The following is an 18460-nucleotide window of genomic DNA, read 5'->3' on the forward strand; positions in this document are numbered from 1 at the left end:
GAGCTGAAACTCAGAGGAGCTGAAACGGAGGCTGATGCTCTGCCTCAGAGCTTGGAGGAAGACCCTGGAAAACTGGGACCCAGGCCCACGAGCCTCTGGATAAGCCCTGGAGACCACAGATGAAGAAGCCACACTCTCTGAACTTAAGTGGGAGAAAAAAAATTTAATTATGCCAAAAATATTTGTTAGAGTTTCCCATTCAATATGGAGCCTAAGCACACGCATTCACTTCCTCTCCATCCCAGAGCGGCTTTGGGCTTAAAGTCAGTAGGTATCAAGAACAAGAGTGCTCTGGGCAGCAATCCGAGGGATTGCTGTGCCGACAGGCACAGAGCAGCTATGCCCCAGTTGAAGCCCTAAGAATTACTCTAAACAGTGGAAGTGATTTGGCTGTAGAGGGCCCACAGTAAGGATACTGTGGCGGGGGTGCGGGGTCAAGATGAAGCTGAAGAAATGAATGGACCTCTAGAATAACCAGGAGGACAAATAAGGAAAGACAGCCCTGTGCAGGCATGATAGACACTGAAGCTCCCTACCCCTAGAGTCAGTCTTGCTTATTTTTGCCTGCGTCCCCAGGCAGCCTGCCGGCTCCACACTCACACACCTGAAGGGGAAGCTGATGGAGAGACCCTGTTCACTTCCTCAGAGACAAAAATTACCCCTCCCACAGAGGGGACCGTAAGCCTTTGAATAAACAAACCCACACGACTGCGAAGGAAACCCACCCAACTCTCTGCAGGAAGCAATATAGCTCTTCATTCATAAGTGGGAATTGTCCACCGAGAATTACAAGGCATTTGAAGAAATCCAACAATGAAAGAGAAAGATTAAAATTGTTGAGGTGAAACAAGAATGGCAGGATAGTGTAGTCAAAGCCGGCAATAGTCCACAAGGATTCATTAAATTGTCCTCTCTGTTTTCGTATATGCTTGAAATTTTCATAATAAAAAGTGAAAAAATGGTGTTTTGAGCACTTGTCATGTGCTAAGTACATACATACAGCAATGAAAAAAAGAGAAACTCCATACAAAGGAGTCAGAAAACGAAGCAAACAATATAAAGTGTGATGGTTAATACAATTGAGGGACTGATGATGAAATTTCATGGGGCCAGGACTAAGCAGGAAACAAGAGAACCCAGAAGGGGAGACGGAAGCTGTGGACATGGCCCTGGGTGTGGTGGAGAGCAGGCACTGTGTCTCAGCCCCAGAGCCCGGGCTGAGCTGGACCTGGAGTTCAGGAGAAGGCGGAGGCGACTTTTCAGTCCAAACTAGGGTAACTGCAGGGCCAGCTACATAACATCCAGGACCCGCTGCAAAACGAAAGTGCAGGGGCCCAAAAAGTGAGAAAAAGTGCCATTAAAGGGACCATTTTTTACCATTCATTTTTATTTTATGCAATACCCATTTTAAATGCAAATATAAGAGCACTAACTCATATGGAAATCACTGATATGACACAATTCGTATTTCATTGCTTGTGCATGACTAGGTATTGTGTTCTTACCTGAACAATGGAAATCCTACACAAAACTAACTCAACTGTTTTCATTTCTTAATGGGTATACACGTATCCTACCAACATTCTCTGCCTTCAGCTTATTGATGAGTAAAGAAATAAAAAGAGAAGGAGCTGTGGGTGGCCTGAGCTTTCCCTTTCCATCTAGGTCATCATTTTCAGCAGATGTGGTTGTCTGATAGGCTGACACAGGGAAGTAACACGTGTTAGAAGGACGTGATGGGGATCCTTGTCCGTTGCCTTCTTCCTGCATTGGAAGAAAGTTTCAGTTGGAATGGAAAGTGTAGACTCTCCAGAATGTCAGTCCTTCCCCACTCCCACCCCTGCCCCCACTGAATCACAGGCCTAACGGTCACCTAGGATTTGCCTTGAGCACGGCTGGTGAGGACATCAGGAATCCTATGTGCAAAGAAAGCCGCACACACGATGCTTTTAACTCCTCTGCTCACACGCATGTGGCACCCATCAGACCTTGCTGACAAACAGAAAGATGTTCAAAGATAAAATTATTAAGAACTTCAAGATGGCAAACGCAGAGCATTAAACCAAGTGTGAGGCCCTTTTGAGTGTGGGGTCGTGTAGGAGTGCACAATTCACACATGCCTGGAAAGCTGGCTCTGGCTCCCTAGGGGCTTTCCCAAGACCCCCACATGGTGCCCACTTATGTGGACTCATAGTAGCAAACTGATAGGTCCTCAGTGTGAAAGCTGCTCTGAATCCAGATCAATCTGGGCCTCATCTCATGAACGACAGCAAACTCCTTTTACCGATCTGGGTTTTTGGACTCTTTAATCAACAGAAATTGATGAGGCCAGACAAGGAATTCAGGCAAGGCTTTATCGCTGCAGCACAAGGGAGCAAAAACAGGTGTCCTTGCTCACTCCCTGAGGGGGTGACAAGCTGGTCCCTTAAATGGGGTGAGGGTGGGGTGGATCGGTGGGTAGGCCAGAGGGGCAGCTTAGGTGGTCTGCCCACCCCCTTGTAGGGATCATGCGCAGGACCCTGCTTTTGCTCCTGGCACCTCAGAAGTGGCAGCTGGGTTTTGGCCTTTTTGTACCCCATTGTTCATATTTTGCCCCAACTGCACATGTGGGCAGTTATTTTTAGTTCCTTAGAGTTTCTTGTATTCTGCTGGTCGAGGAGATATTCGTCCAGGTGCAAGTACTGCAGCAAAGGGTCCCAGGTCCCAGGTCCCAGGTCCCAACCTGTAATAGGAATAGAAGAGAGTTGTACTTGAGCCAAACTGAGGACTACAGCCCAGGAGACAGCCTCTCGGATAACTGAGGAACTGCTCTGGAGAACCATGGTTTTCAGCACAATTTTGTGTCTTGTCAGGACAAAGAAAACCAAATAAGTCAGGGATACATTCCTTCAAGTTTTAAAAACAAACAAACAAACAGACAAGCACATACACAGCAAGTCAGTATGGCCTTGGCACCTGGGAAGGGAGTCTTATCATCAAAGGAGTACTAGCATTGGCATCCCAGGAAGGTAGGCATTTAATCTTTATTTTTAACATGGGCATACTTTACTTCTGGCCAATATGTCCTTTTCTTTAATAATTAAAGCAGACGTACAATGTTTGTTTGATAGGCCACAAACAGGCTGTGTTAGCATAAAATCAAGTTAACCTATGTATAAGCCAGAATGACTTCCCCATACCTCAATATGTGAAAATGTCTTTCATTGCTCTTAAAAGGTGTTGGTGTCCATTCTGACTGAAATGAATCACAGATTCAAAGAAGGAAAGATTCAAAGAAAGAAAGAAAACAAACTCTACTCTGTGGGCATTTCCAGTACGCTGCTGCTACTTTAAAAACTGAAAAACTGTAAATTCAGAAAATGGTCAAAGTTACCTGGGATACTTTTTTTTCTTCCGGTTTTATTAAGATATAATTGACATACAACACTGTATAAGTTTAAGATGTACAGCATTATGATTTAACTCACACACATCATGGAATGATTATCACAGTAAGTTTAGTACACGGGATACTTTTGAAGTAAAAGAGCAAGGTAGGTGTCTGAGTCAATTCCTCTCAAGTCAAATCACCTAAAGCCGACAGCTTGATTTGTTGGATAAATGTGCTTATCTAATTTACACTTCAACTGTAACCCATTCAACCCAGGCCTCACCAGACCATGACTTTGGCTAATAATACTTTTCCTTTTTATACCCAGATTATTATAGCACAAGCTTCTAATAGCTGGAAATTAACCACTTCAGTGTGACATTCTCTTCCCCAGCCCCAACTTCTGCTTTTTTGAGAGAGTCTCAGGAAACATTTCAAGTGTACTGTGTGCTCTGTAACATCTCTTGGGTTTTCCTTTCTTAATTACTCCTCTTGCCATGACCTCTGCTCTACCAGCCGCTTTGAGACCATCACTGAGCTGGGTCAGCTGCCCCCTGCTGGTGACCTCCCACTGATATATACTCCCCCTACCCTCTCTGGTCCTTACCATGGGCCTCCCCCTCCAAAGCATGGGTCAGGCCTTCAGCAGCCCCTGGAAATAGCTTCTTTTGAGCCCACAGGTCCAAACAGAATCTCAGGAACCCTTCACAAGCAGGACTCTCATCTGGTTCCAGGTAGGCCTCCACACCATGGGGCTAGCTGCCCATCCCCTTTCTCCTCCACCAGGTTTCTCTGAGCACCTGAGAACCCAGACCTGACTAATCCCACTGAGCCCTGAAAGAACAAGTCTTTCCTCAAGAATTTGGCTTTGTCAAAAAAAAGCCCAACTCACTGGTCCCTCCCAGAACTGAGGCAACTCAGCCTGATCCTTTAGACACTGGCAACATCAAGATGAATGCTGGTAGCATTTGAAAACCACTCAGTGGCCACACACATTGTAATACAACTGAGCACATGATCTCTGGTCTGGTCATTTAGGTGGGGTTTTTTTAGTGTCTTCTAGATCTCTGGTGATATTGCTCCCTGACTGAAGGAAGATCATATGGCCTGTCCAATAATAGCTAAGAGAAGCACAGAGCAGGACACAGGGAGGCAGCACAATATCAAGGCTAAGAGTACAGGCTCTGGAACTTTCTTTCTCTGAAACCTTAGGAAAGTACATAACCCCTCCAAACCTCAGTTTCCTCATCTGTAAAATTGGCATGGTAATACTGCCTCCCTTGCAGTTTGTTGTAAGGATGTAATATAGAACAATGCCTGGTACTAAGTGACGTCTCAATAACATTAGCTACTGTTATTATTTTCCTTTAAGCTAGGGAGCAGTACAAGTAGAGGCACAGAGCCACAGGCCAAAGTCAAAGAGCTAGGTGCTTAGATTTTGGCTTCTTGCATTGCATTTGGGGCTTGGCCACCTTTGGGAGGCCTTTTGAACAGACATGTATCTCATCTACTCATGAATGGATTTTTACAAGTTTAACCTTATCACCAAGCTTGTGGGTATCTTTTTGAAGATGCCCTTGCATACACAGTTTCTGAAACTACAAAGCTAGTCTCAGTCATACCGAAGGATAAAATCTTCCAGTTGCCAAGGTATGCAAATGCAATGGACTGAATGTTTGTGTGACCCCCAAATTCAGGTACTGAGACCCTAATCCCAATGTGATGATATTTGGAGGCGGGGCCTTTGGGAGGTAATTAGGTCATGAGGGCAGAGCTGTCATGAATGGGATTAGTGCCCTTATAAGAAGAGGCGATGCCAACAAATTGGACAACCTAGAAGAAATGGACAAGTTTCTAGAAACCTACAGCCCACCAAAACTGAATCAAGAAGAAATAAATAGTTTGATCAGACCGATCACTAGAAGTGAAATAGAATCTATAATAAAAAAAATTCCCTGCAAACAAAAGTCCAGGACTGATGGCTTCACTGAGGAATTCTACCAAAACATACAAAGAAGAACTTATACTGATCCTTCTCAAACTCTTGCAAAAGACTGAAGAGGAGGTAACACTCCCGAAGTCATTCTATGAAGCCACCACCCTGATAAAGATACTACCAAAACCAGACAAAGATACTACCAAAAAAAGAAAATTACAGGCCAATGTCTTTCATGAACATAGATGCAAAAATTCTCAATAAAATACTAGCAAGCCAAATCCAACAACACATAAAAAAGATCATAGACCACAATCAAGTTGGGTTCATCCGAGGGTCATAAGCATGGTTCAACATACACAAATCAATCAGTGTGATACACCACATCAACAAAGGAAATGACTAAAACACATGATCATCTCAGTAGATGCAGAAAAGGCATTTGATAAAATTCAACATCCATTCATAATAAAAAAAAGGAAAAACATTACCAAAGTGGGTACAGCGGGAAAATATCTCAACATAATAAAAGCTATTTATGACAAAACTACAGCCAACATAATACTCAATGGTGAAAAGTGGAAAGCTTTCCCACTAAAATCTGGAACAAGACAAGGATGCCCACTCTCACCACTTCTATTCAACATGATATTGGAAGTCCTAGACAGAGCAATCAGACAAGAAAAAGAAATAAAAGTTATTCAACTTGGAAGGGAAGAGGTAAAATTGTCATTATGTGCAGATGACATGATACTATAAATGGAAACCACTAAAGACTCCACACAAAAACTACTAGGACTGGGCCTCCCTGGTGGCGCAGTGGTTGAGAGTCTGCCTGCCGATGCAGGGGATACAGGTTCGTGCCCTGGTCTGGGAGGATCCCATATGCCGCGGAGCGGCTGGGCCCGTGAGCCATGGCCGCTGGGCCTGCGCATCCGGAGCCTGTGCTCCGCAACGGGAGAGGCCACAACAGTGAGAGGCCCGCATACCGCAAAAAAAAAAAAAACTACTAGGACTGACAAACAAATTCAGCAAGGTAGCAAAATACAAGATTAACATGCAGAAATCTGTTGTGTTTCTTTATATTAACAATGAAACATCAGAAAAATCCTTTTTAAAATCACATCAAAAAAGGATAAAATACTTAGGAATAAACCTGACCAAGTAGGTGAAATACTTATACACTGAGAACTATAAAACACTGATAAAAGAAGTTGAAATGGAAAGATATCCCATGCTCTTGCATTGGAAGAATTAATATTGCTAAAATGGCCATACTACCTAAAGCAATCTTCAGATTTAATGTGCTCCCTATCAAATTACCCATGAAATTTTTCACAGAACTATCGATAGAACAAATAATCCTAAAATTTACATGGAGCCATAAGAGACCCAGAATTGCCAAAGCAATCCTGAAGAAAAAGAACAAGGCTGGAGGCATAACACTCCCAGACTTCAGACAATACTACAAAGCTACAGTAATCAAAACAGCATGGTATTGGCACAAAAACAGACATATGGATCAATGGAACAGAAAAAAGAGCCCAGAAATAGACCCATACACCTATGGTCAATTAATCTTTGACAAAGAAGGCAAGAATATACAATGGAGAAAAGATAATCTCTTTGGCAAGTGGTGTTGGAAAAGCTGGACAGCCACATGTAAATTAATGAAGTTAGAACACACCCTCACACCATACACAAAAATAAACTCAAAATGGCTTAAAGACTTAAATATGAGACAGAACACCATAAAACTCCTAGAAGAGAACACAGGCAAAACACTCTCTGACATAAATCATAGCAATGTTTTCTTAGTTCAGTCTCCCAAAGCAATAATAAATAAAAGCAAAAATAAGCAAATGGGACCTAATCAAACTTACAAGCTTTTGCACAGCAAAGGAAACCATAAACAAAACAAAAAGACAATCTACAGACTGGGAGAAGATATTTGCGAACAATACAACTGACAAGGGCTTAATTTCCAAAATATATAAACAGCTCATACAGCTCAATAACAAAACAAACAAACAGGGCCTCCCTGGTGGCATAGCAGTTAAGAATCTGCCTGCCAATGCAAGGGAAACAGGTTCGAGCCCTGGCCGGGGAAGATCCCACGTGCCACGGAGCAACTAAGCCCGTGTGCCACAAGTACTGAGCCAGAGCTCTAGAGCCTGCAAGCCACAACTACTGAGCCTATGTGCCACAACTACTGAAGCCCGTGCGCCTAGAGCCCGTGCTCCGCAACAAGAGAAGCCACGACAATGAGAAGCCCTCGCACCACAACAAAGAGTAGCCCCCGCTCACTGCAACTAGAGAAAGCCTGCACACAGCAACAAAGACCCAACACAGCCATTAATTAATTAACTGATTGATTGATTAATTAATTTAAAAAACAAACAAAAAAACACAACCCAATCAAAACGTGGGCAGAAGATCTAAATAGACATTTCTCCAAAGAGGACACACAGATGGCCAACAAACACATGAAAGAATGCTCAACATCACTAATCATTAGAGAAATGCAAATCAAAACTACAATGAGGTACCATCTCGCACTGGTCAGAATGGCTGTCATTAAAAAGTCTACAGATAATAAATGCTGGAGAGGATGTGGAGAAAAGGGAACCCTCCTGCACTGTTGGTGGGAATGTAAATTGGTGCAGCCACTATGGAAAACAGTATGTAGGTTCCTTAAAAAACTAAAAATAGGGACTTCTCTGGTGGTCCAGTGGTAGAGAATTTGCCTTCCAATGCAGGGGACGTGGGTTCGATCCCTGGTCAAGAAACTAAGATCCCATATGCTGCAGGGCAACTAAGCCCGCACGCTCTAGAGCCCATGCACCTCAACTAAAGAGAAGCCCATGTGCCGCAACGAAAGATCCCACATGCTGCAACTAAGACCCGATGCAGCCAAATAAATAAATAAAATATTAAAATTAATAAAAAGTAAAATAAAATAAATATTTTTAAAAAAACTAAAAATAGAGTTACTATATGACCCAGCAATCCCACTCTTGGTCATATATCCAGAGAAAACCATACTTCGAAAAGATACACGCACCCCAATGTTCATAGCAGCACTATTTACAATAGCCAAGACATGGAAGCAAACTAAATGTCCATCTACAGATGAGTGGGTAAAGATGTGGTATATACATACAATGGAATACTACTCAAGCATATAAAAGAATAAAATAATGCCATTTGCAGCAATGTGGATGAACCTAGAGATTATCATACTAAGTGAAATAAGTCAGAACAATAAAGACAAATACCACATGATATCACTTATATGTGGAATCTAAAATATACAAATGAACTTATTTACAAAACAGAAACAGACTCACAGACATGGAAAACAAACTTATGATTACCAAAGGGAAAAGGGAGTATGGAGAGATAAATTAGGAGTTTGGGATTAGCAGATACAAATGACTGAATATAAAATAGATAAACAACAAGGTCCTACTGTATAGCACAGGGAACTATATTCAATATCTTGTAATAACCTATAATGGAAAAGAATATGTATAACTGAATCATTTCACTGCACACCAGAAACTAACAACAACAAAAAAAGAAGAGGCCAGAGAGCTGGCTTGCTCTCTCTCTCTGCCATGTGAGGATACACAAGAAGACATCTGTAAACCAGGAAGAAGGCACTCACCAGAACCTGATCGTGATCTTGGACTTCCACCCTCCAGAACTGAGAAATAAATGTCTGTTGTTGATAAGCCACCCAGGTTATGGTATTTTGTTATAGCAACCCAAGCTGATTAAGACAGCATGTCATGGGCTTCCCTGGTGGCGCAGTGGTTGCGAGTCCGCCTGTAGATGCAGGGGACACGGGTTCATGCCCCGGTCCGGGAAGATCCCACTTGCCGCGGAGCGGCTGGGCCCGTGAGCCATGGCTGCTGAGTCTGTGCGTCCGGAGCCTGTGCTCCGCAACGGGAGAGGCCACAGCGGTGAGAAGCCCGCGTACCAAAAAAAAAAAAAAAAAAAAAAAAAGACAGCCTGTCATTAAGATTTTCTCTCAGTTCTAAACCCACACTTCCAGCGGATGGCTTTGGGGTGCCGGGGCTGAAACCGCCTTTCTGCTTTGCCAGCTGCTCCCGGTGAGGGAGACAGTGAGGCTGCACGAGGAAGAAGGACTTACTCCTTCCTATTTCCTGTTCGAAAGTACATCACTCAGCAACACTGCTTCACTCTAGCACAGCAGCAGCTGAATCTGGTTTTGCAGTTCTTTCCAGCACTTGGACAACCAACTTCATAGCAACCCCTCAGAGACATCAGCACCCCCTCCTCAGAGGTCTGGGGCCCGGGCCTGCTGTGCCCTCCTCTTACACATTTAACGTCCTTATTGACATAATTCACATACCATACAATTCACTCATCTAAACTGTACAATTCAATGTTTCTTAGTATATCCATGGGTATGTGCAACCATCACCACCATTAATTTTAGAACATTTTCATCACCTCTAAAAGAAACCCTAAAAAGAAACCAATAGGTGGACTTTCTCACCTTCTGAGATGGCCCACACTCTGTCTGCGGAGTGTTTCTCTCTAAATAAATCCACTTCTTAGCTATCACTTTGCCTCTCACTGAATTCTTTCTGAGATGAGACATCGAGAACCTCAGCTTCAGTTAAGTCCTGAAACCAGTTGTTCTACGGGAACTAAGACCCCCATACTCACGTGGAGGATGGCAACTACCTGCTGAGCACAAGCACTAGACCCCAGACTGTTCAGAACCAGAAGGTTGATGATTAAGATTCCTAAAACACCACACTGTTACTTCACAACCAATCAATGAGAAGAAAGTCATGAATCCTTCAGCCTTCCCCCCGCAAATGTTGCCTTTAAAAATGTTCCCCTGAGGGCTTCCCTGGTGGCGCAGTGGTTGAGAGTCCGCCTGCCGATGCAGGGGATGCGGGTTCGTGACCCGGTCTGGGAAGATCCCACACGCCGCAGAGCGGCTGGGCCCGTGAGCCATGGCCGCTGAGCCCGCGCGTCCGGAGCCTGTGCTCCGCAACGGGAGAGGCCACAACAGTGAGAGGCCCGCGTACCGCAAAAAAAAAAAAAAAAAAAAAGTTGCCCTGAAAGCCATTGGGAAATTTGGGTCTTTTGACCATAAGCTGTCTGTTCTCCTTTCTTGGCCCTGAAATAAACCTTTCTCTGCTCCAAAAGAAGAAAAAAAGAAAATAACAGGTGTTGGTGAGGATATGGAGAAACTAGAACCCCGTGCACTGCTAGTGGGAATGTAAAATGATGCAGCCAGTATGGAAAACAGTACGGTGATTTCTCAAAATTTTAAAAATAGAGTTACCATATGATCCAGAAATGCCACTTCTGGGCATATACAAGAAAGAATGGAAAGCAGGGACTCAAACAGATATTTGAATACCCACGTTCACAGCAGCATTATTCGTAACAGCCAAAAGATGGAATCAACTCAAGTGTCCTTTGACAGGTGGATAAATAAAATGTGGTGTATACATACAACAGAATATTATTCAGCCTTAAAAGGAAGGACATTCTGACATATCCTGCAATATAGATCAAACTGGAAAACATTATGCTAAGTGAAATAAGGCAGACACAAGAGGACAAATACTGTATGATTCCACTTACATGAGGTACTTAGAGTAGTCAGATTCATAGAGACAGAAAGCAGGGAATGGTGGCTGCCAGGAATGGGGGGAGGGCGGTGGGGAGTTGACTGGGTAGAGAGATTCAATTTGGAAAGATGAAAAATGTTCTGGAGATGGATGGTGGTGATGGTTGCACATCAGTGCAAATGTACTTAATGTCACTAAACTGTGTACTTAAAAATGGTTAAAATAGTATATTTTGTGTTACACATATTTTACCACAATAAAAAAAAAAAACAAACCTGTACCCTGTAGCTATCACACCCCCCCTGCCCATATTTCCTATACTCCCTATCCCCACCCTCCCAGCCACTGGCAGCCTCTAAGCTATCTTCTGTCTCTGTAGATTCCTCTGTTTTGGACTTTGACATGAATGGAATTGTGCAATATGTGGACTAGTGTGACTGGTTTCTTTCACTTAGCATGATGTTTTCACAGTTCATCAAAGTTGTAGCACATATCTGTGCTTCGTTCCTTTTTATGGCTGTATATCCTCTTATCTTCTAAGTTTTAATAATTAAACCTCTTCCGTTGGTTCCTTTCATCCTAGGAATGGGAAGCTGCTTCCTGCAGTTGCTACCTCTGTGATCCCTTTTTTTTCCCTGTTTAGTTACTAGTGAATAACTTTATATGTAAGTAACAATTCTTTATATTAAATTCTTTCTGTTCAAATCACTAGTGTGACTTCTGTCTCCTGATCAAACCCTGATACTCAAGAAAAATCAAGATAATTTGAATTCCTGGGCTATTCATGCAGCTGCCTATTTTTAATGTTCCATTTTCTTCCCTTATTTTCTGTGCCCCACCTCCTCTCCTGATGATGGTCATCTAGCTCTTATTATCCTCTATCCATCTGCAGCTCAAACTTATCAGGAAATAATATCTCCTCCTAACAAATTCAAGAAATGCAACAGTTAAAGAGCAGCTCCTTCCAGCGTGGAGTAGCCCTGCTGCTCTTGAGCCCATCTGCAGTGAATTCTGCAGCCTCTGAGTCTGCAGGCAAATAGGACTGATTCTTCGTAATTTAGAGGAACATAGCTGGATGAAATCTTACACAGCATCCAGGCTTCAGAAGGCACTGATATACCTCATCTTACAAAAAAGATTGAAAGGAAATATACCAAAATATTGAATAATCTCTAGATCATGGAGTTATAAGTGATTTTAATTTTCTTATTTATCCTTTTGTTTTCAAATTATCCATAAAAACCTAGGTTTTTTTTTTTTTTTTTTTTTTTGGCGGTACGCGGGCCTCTCACTGTTGTGGCCTCTCCCATAGCGGAGCACAGGCTCCGGACGCGCAGGCTCAGCGGCCATGGCTCACGGGCCCAGCCGCTCCGCGGCATGTGGGATCTTCCCGGACCGGGGCACGAACCCGTGTCCCCTGCATCGGCAGGCGGACTCCCAACCACTGCACCACCAGGGAAGCCCCAAGTCTAGTTTTTATAATGAGAAATTTTAAGTATAAAAAATCGACATCACTCATCTCCCAACCAATGGTGCTGGTAAGAAGCTTCCTCCCTTCCCAGCCGGCTCTTGGATCATGTTGTAACTCTCTTCTTTGGGGAATGACTGATTTTCCAGGAAGAGGAGATAAATGAGGGTGTTACCAGGGAGGCTGGGTAATTAAAGCCTCTTCAGGAAAAGGTGTCATCTACAAGGCAAATCCCATAGGAGATCTAGAGTCTGTGGCAGGCTGTGAATTTAAATATCTAATATGCCTGGGTCCTATGAGCCTTTGAGACAGAGAGACAGAGACAGAGACCAATTGGCAGGCAGGCAGGCTTCCATCTTCAGGCCTCTTCCTTTCTCAGTGTGTGTTCTCTCATGAGGTGATCTCTCTCACGATCAGAAGCAGCTCTGTTTCCTCCCTCCCTTTCTCTCTTCCACATTTATTGAGCACCTACTATATGCCAGAACCAGATATTGTTATAGGAGCTGGGGATTTATCAGTGAACAGACTACTCCCTGCCCCCATGAAACTAATATTCTAGTAATGGACTTAGGCCATTAAATCAGTAACTGCATAATTATTCTCTTAAATACAACTGTGATAGATGCCATGAAAAGTAGTATAGGGAGAGCTTCCCTGGTGGTGCAGTGGTTGAGAGTCTGCCTGCCGATGCAGGGGACATGGGTTCGTGCCCCGGTCCAGGAAGATCCCACATGCCACGGAGTGGCTGGGCCCGTGAGCCATGGCCACTGAGCCTGCGCACCTGGAGCCTGTGCTCTGCAACGGGAGAGGCCACAACAGTGAGAGGCCCGCGTACTGCAAAAAAAAGTAGTATAGGGAACTGTGGGTCACTCACAAGGTATATCATTTGGGATTAGGTTTCGCTGCAACAGACACCTAACAGTATAGAAGAATACTTCTCTCCCAGGTAAAGGCAGTCTGGATACAGGCAACCCAGGGCTGGTATGGCAGCTCCAGTGTCACAAAGGATCCGGGATCCACATCCTTTGGATCCACCACCCCAGCGTGTGGCTTCCATCTTCAAGGTTACCTCCTGGTCCAAAATGGCTGCTGGAGCTCCAGCTATCATATTCATATTGCAGGCTAGAAGAAAGAGGAACAGTAGAAGTGCACAGGGTACCTCTCCCAGCTAAGTCAGCTTCCTTTTGCTCATAGCTCACTGGGCAAAATTAATTTATGCCTAGCTGCAAGGGAGGTAACACATTGCTGCCTTGAATAACATTTACTTGTAAACTGATAATAAACCAACTAATGTTTACTGAGCAACTGTAATGTGTCTAGCTCTTTAGAAAACAACCCTGCAACGCAGATATCATCATTGTCATTCAACAGACTGGAAAAGTGAGGTTCGGTGGGTTTAAAGAAACCGCTCGAAGATCAAACCACCAGTGATGGTGGAGCTGACTTCCTGAAGCCCATGCTCTTTCCATTGTATTTTGCTGCCTTCCCACCAGCAACTAAAGAAATGGAGAAGAAAGTTCCTCAGACTTGTCATTGATTATATTTAAAGAAAGGCCACTTTTTTCTATTTAAAGTGCATTGATGCTACGCAGCCAATGAAAAGAACTTAGATCTGTATAAAAGCAGGGACATGGTCTGTTTTGTTCACCACTGTCTTCTCAATGCCTAGAACAGTGCTGGGCAAATAGTAGAAATCCAATAAATGTGAATGTTCCCTGAATGTTCTTTTGTACCCCTTTCCAATCAATCTCCATCCTTCAGATGCAACCACTATTCTGATGCTGATCACCATAGATTAGTTTGGCCTTTTATTTAACCTCATGTAAATGGAATCATACATCTATTACTCTTTGGTGTCTGCCTTCTTTTTGCCCAACAATTTTTTGAGATTTATTTATGCTGTTATGTGTATCAGTAGTTTATTCTTTTTATGGCTGTGTAGTATTCCATTGTTGGAATATACCATAGTTTGCTTATCCATTCTTCTTTTGATGAACATTTATAATATTCCCAGTTTGTGCATATTCTGAATGAATAAAGATGTTAAAAAGCATTCTTGTACAACCCCTCCCCCTTTGGGGGGGTATCTGCTGACATTTTTTGTGAATATATAACTAGGAGTTGAATTTCCAAGTCACAGGGTAGATGTACACTTAGCTTGAAAAACTGGCAAAAGTTCCCAAAAATTGGTTGTCTCCTTTTACATTCCACCAGCAACACTGGAGTGTGAGATGGAGATCTTTTATCATTTCTATTAATTCCATAGCACAAACCTAATAAGAACTTTTTAAAGTATTGACTTTTAAGTCTACTCAGATAAGAATAACAAAATCTAAAATGAAACCATCTGTCTGGAAATTCTCCTCCAAGGTAAGAGATGAGCTACTCAGGATCTGTAGCCTTATCTGACGGGTTCTACTTGAGTTTTTCAGGACAGCAAAAATGCTTATCAACCTTGGCATAGGTTTCAATGGATTGAGTCACAAGGGATCAATTTCTTTCTCTTTTTTTCTCTGCCTGTAACTCAAACCTCACAATGATGAGGAGGAGAGGGAGGGAGTGTTAGAAATGCAAAACTACGTGAAGTTCATTCATAACAAGCACTTATACACTGTGGGCACAATGTAAGAGGGAAGATGTGGAAGATTCCATTCTTGTTCTTAAGTTGCTCACAACCTAGTTGATAGATACAAGATGGCACCTCTTCCTCTGCCCATCATGTAAAGACGGATGTTGTTCTGGATTCGGCCCTTTGCCCTTTTTGTGTTTCTTTTCCACCTGCTCCTCCGGGGTCATCTCACCTGAGCTAATGATTTCAACTACCCCGCACACCTCCTTCCAAAATCACTATGCTTGGTTTGAGCCCACTCCTAAGCTCCAGACCTGTGTCTTCCAGCTGCTTCTATCCCAACTCCTCTCTCATGCTCATAACTTACATATAATTCATCAGTAACTTTTGTTAACTTTGCCTTTAAATTTCACCAGGAACATACTATTTTTCACCACTTCCTTTCCTATAACCCTTGTCCAAGCCACTGTCATCTCTGGTCTGCCTTATTGTAATAGCTCTACCAAATCAGTATTGCTATCTTATCACCTGTTGCCTGCTCTTTACTCATTTCCCTTTCGGTAATAAAAACTTGAATTACCTTTGGTGAATGTAACCGTCAGTGTTCCCGCAGAAGGTTAGTCTGAGCTGAGTTTCGTAAAGGTTATATACAAACGTGTGGGCAGGGTTGAGGGAAACAAGAAGGAATGATAGGATGAAACTCTGGGGCTGCCAGCAGTAGGGGGCTACTACCACCTCTAGGCCAAGAGAAGGGAGACTCTACCGGAGCCAGGAGAGACCTGTATGAAGAGGGGCACTAGAAAGAAGACTCAGCAGAGGTATGTGGCCAACATGCAGTGACCCAGAAGGGAAAGGGCCTGTGAAAGGGGCCTAACTTCATCCTCCTCCAATCCTCTGCACGCTTCCAATGTCTTCTATGGATAAATTCAACTGTAAGCCAGAGAATTAGGGACCCATTGAAGCAGTCCATGCTGGTATCTCCTAAGGCACAAATCAGGAAGAAAAAAAGGTACAGTAGATAAAGGGACCAAGAGAAAATTTTTGGTCACACAGGAAGTCACCTTTCCCCAATTCTCAGTCCATGAGATTTAAGAGCTACTGACCACACCTTAGCTCTAGAGGTTAGCACGTGACCCAGGTCTGGGCTATCAGAATAGTCCAGGCCCCTTCTGAAGAGAGTGGCTTAACGATGCACAAGTAACCCAAGTTAGACCAACAAGATGCAGTCCTGGGACTTCTGTTGACAGCACTGAATTAAAGAAACTCTCTAATGGTAAGGATATGATGTGAAGTTGTTAGCAGCCATTCTGCTATCTCATGGGGGAAAGGCAGCCTGAGAAAGAAGTCAACACAAAGGAAAACAGAGTTAAGAAATGGAGATCAAATCTTGATGTCATACTTTTAAGCCCTTAGATCCAGCCATGCTTGAAGCCCGCAGCTTTTCTGCATTATATGAGGTAATGAATTCCATTTGCTGTTTAATCCAGTTTGAGTGATATATTGCATGCAAACAAAAACAAAAAAAAAACTCTTGAATAATATTTAATACTTATCCCAAAGACCAACATAAAGGCATACCTTTTTATCTCTAAATATGCCATTATTTCTATGGAATGTCCTTTTCCATATTCTCCACCTAGAAAAATCCTACTCAAATATCCTCTTAATGCAAAGCCTTCCCTCAGTTTTCCAGGTAGAATTGCTCGATTCTTCCTCTGTTTTGTCAGCACTTTGCAAATGCCTCTATCAGTGTACATATAAAGTTGTGTCATAGTTAGTTGTTTGCTTATCTGTCTCCCCTATCTGTGAGCTCCTGAAGGTAGATTTGCGTGGCCCTTACCCCTGTAAGCCTAGTACCCAGCACAAGGCCTAAACCCTGAGTTAAACAAGGCTAAACCAGTCTTTTTTACTTTAGGACCTCTCAGAGCCATTTCTGTGTTAAGATGCATTAATGGATCCCCATGCAGGGGTACAGAATGCAGCAATTTCCAAATTCATTTGACCTAAAAACTCAATTTTTGCTGAAGTTGCTGTGTTTGAGAAATTTAGAGAAGAAAAATAACTGCGGTTCTTAGGGTGACCTTAACGCATGAAGTGGCTCTCAATAAATATTTGTTAAGTGAATGAAAGGGAGAACTTGGTGGGGAGCAAGGGGCAGTAGGGTTGGAAGCAACAGAAAAAACACAAGCAATGAACAGGAAGCCAGAGGGGTGATCCGTTGGACATATCTTTGTGATGGTGCCAGGTCAATTGTTAAAGAATGATTGGGACCATAATGCAATCCTGTTTCCTTAGTTTAAATCTAACAGAGATTAGATGTATTCTACACACTTTAATCCTTCTTCCTGTCCCATGACCCAGGGGCTAAGTGCACTGCTTCCTTGATTTTGACCTTCAATTTGCTTCACTTTGCCTCAGAGGGGACTATGTGGGAGATCAGAGCTGATTTTCCTCTAACTGCACACCCTTAAGTCAAATTCCTTTCCTGTTCTGTGCCTCTGTTTCCCTCTCTGTGAACACAGGCTCCCTTCCAAGCTTGGCTCAGACGCCTCGGGAAAAAAAAAATTTTTTTTTTTTTAAATAACCTGACAAAGGAAGCCCCAGTCCTACCACAGTAACTTTGGACAACTCATTGAACAGCTTAGGCCCTTGGTCTTTCTATTTGTAAAAGAAATAGAGGCTTCTGAGAGAATCAAGCAAGACTGTGCGGTGAAAAGTGTTTTGCAAACGGGGAATAAAACATGAGAAATGTAAATATTATTAGGATTGTACATACGATGAAGAGGAGGTGGAGGGGGGGTAGGAGGAGGCGGCGGCTGCAGCAGAAGCCCACCGTGGTTCAGAGCCCAGGACAAGGAGTCAGCACCCGGACGCAACCTATAGCTCAACCACCTAACTAGCTGTCTCGCCTTGGGCAATTAAGCACATGGAAGCCCTCTTCATCTATAAAAGGAGGATAATAATATTCGGTTCGCTGGTTGTGAGGTTAAATGAGGTAAATCCTGCAAAGCACGCGTTGCAGTGTACGTAGTAACTAGCCCTCAGTAAATGTTCATTATATTCCTACTAACTATTCTTGCCACCGACTGAATGGGACCAAGCAAGAAAAGGAGATAAGTCATTTCTGGTCACGGTGCAAGACCAGAAGATCGCCAAAGGTCCCGCCGTCGGGGTCACCTAAAGCCCCCTCCCCAGCTAGACCGCCCAAGCCCCTCACCTGCGCGGAACAAGAAAACCCGGATGCAGGTCAAGTGCGAGCGTGCAGCCAGGCTCCCGCCCCGGCCCCAAGGCCGCACGCGAAGGGCGGGGCCGCTTCCTGCCGGCTACTGGGCCCCGCGCGCCCCCGCCGGGCGGTCGACACCGGGCGCCTGCGCCGCGCGCGCTCGCCGGAGGTGGGAGTGGGGGCGGGGCGGAGCCGCGCGGAGCTGGGCGCGCGCGCGCGACGCCGACGGCCTCGCTCTCCAGGACGCGGCTCGCGCCCAGGCGGAGGCGG

General features: G+C 43.8%; 1 long non-coding RNA gene across 4 annotated transcripts; it reads right to left on the reverse strand.

Annotated features, from left to right (window-relative positions):
- Nucleotides 1–913: 913 nt before the first annotated feature.
- On the reverse strand, nucleotides 914–18313 carry LOC309799776. Of its 4 annotated transcripts, XR_014293337.1 has the most exons (6): nucleotides 15548–15604; nucleotides 13468–13520; nucleotides 8977–9229; nucleotides 2539–2722; nucleotides 1874–1992; nucleotides 914–1764 (listed from the first exon to the last, which is right to left on the reverse strand). It is a non-coding gene; the product is annotated as an uncharacterized lncRNA (long non-coding RNA). The 4 variants fall into 4 exon arrangements; XR_014293336.1 differs by lacking the exons at nucleotides 13468–13520; nucleotides 15548–15604 and adding an exon at nucleotides 18185–18282; XR_014293335.1 differs by lacking the exons at nucleotides 8977–9229; nucleotides 13468–13520; nucleotides 15548–15604 and adding an exon at nucleotides 18185–18313.
- Nucleotides 18314–18460: the final 147 nt, after the last annotated feature.

Source organism: Mesoplodon mirus (genome assembly GCF_964341445.2).
Source record: "Mesoplodon mirus genome assembly, chromosome: 3".
NCBI classification, from domain to species: Eukaryota; Metazoa; Chordata; class Mammalia; order Artiodactyla; family Ziphiidae; genus Mesoplodon; species Mesoplodon mirus.